Source organism: Penaeus monodon, chromosome 22 (assembly GCF_015228065.2).
Source record: "Penaeus monodon isolate SGIC_2016 chromosome 22, NSTDA_Pmon_1, whole genome shotgun sequence".
Classification (NCBI taxonomy): Eukaryota; Metazoa; Arthropoda; class Malacostraca; order Decapoda; family Penaeidae; genus Penaeus; species Penaeus monodon.
In genome coordinates, this window is record NC_051407.1 from 17,688,289 (window position 1) to 17,689,391 (window position 1,103).

The window sequence follows — 1,103 nt, forward strand, 5'->3', positions numbered from 1 at the left end:
ATCATTTATTATATATATTCTGACCTCATGCTTTCACCACTTACAATGTTCCTTATACGACTCCATTTTCATATCATTTTTCACGACATCACCTCTGACAAGTCATCTTCTGACCTTCATTGACAGTTCATTGAAAATAAAAAAGGTAGAAAATACTATTACATCTATACTTGGGCCCATCGATGTTCTACATATCATATTTATATCGAACACTCAAAACACCTATTGTGCCAGTCTTCTTCTGATCCTACACTTTGTATCATTCATTGCTAGATCATACATTCTGAAAAATAGATAAGATACCCTATACATTTTACAACCTCGATAAGTTGCCAGGTCTTTCGATGATATACATTCCGAAAATTAGAATGAAAAGTTAAATCAATATGTTGAGTTCTCATTCGATTCATACACGTGTTTGTTAATCTCCGCTATGAGAACGCATTCCTGATATACATATAGCGTCCAATCAACATTTGTACCCTCAAAAGTTCCAGGTCTTATCAAGTGATAAAACTCCGAGGAATCTGAGAGAAGAGTTGAAATCAATATGTTATAGTTCTATCGCAAGATATAAATACCGATTTCAAGTGCCATTTCGAAATTCAAAATTGCGGTAGAGTACGCTATTTGTATCATTTGCGCGGTCAACAGGTTGGTACCTACAGATCCATCAGTTGCGATGGATAGTGCATCGGTCATGTATAATTAATTGTGATCTACTGAGTGTATAGTCAAGCCAATGAAATACGCGTACCTCAAAAGCGATAAATAATGAACACGCAATGTACTTTTTGAATAGATTTCTGGTACGACAAATTTGTGAATACAAACATACCTCTGTCAGCAGGATTCAAGTAGGGTTGGTATTCTGAATTTTCCAAATAACACAGGCGAACACATGTATACATGTACCCATCGGTCAATCTAAAAACACTTGTATCAATTATGAAAAGGCGGAAAAGGTATTGGAAATTTTTACTCTGGAACAACTTCACACTAACAAAGAAGAGAAAAGGAAATATTTAACTATATTTATATGTTTGACGCATTTGCTGGAAATTATATTGACATATTTAGAATCGCTCCTTTTTATTTTTAGA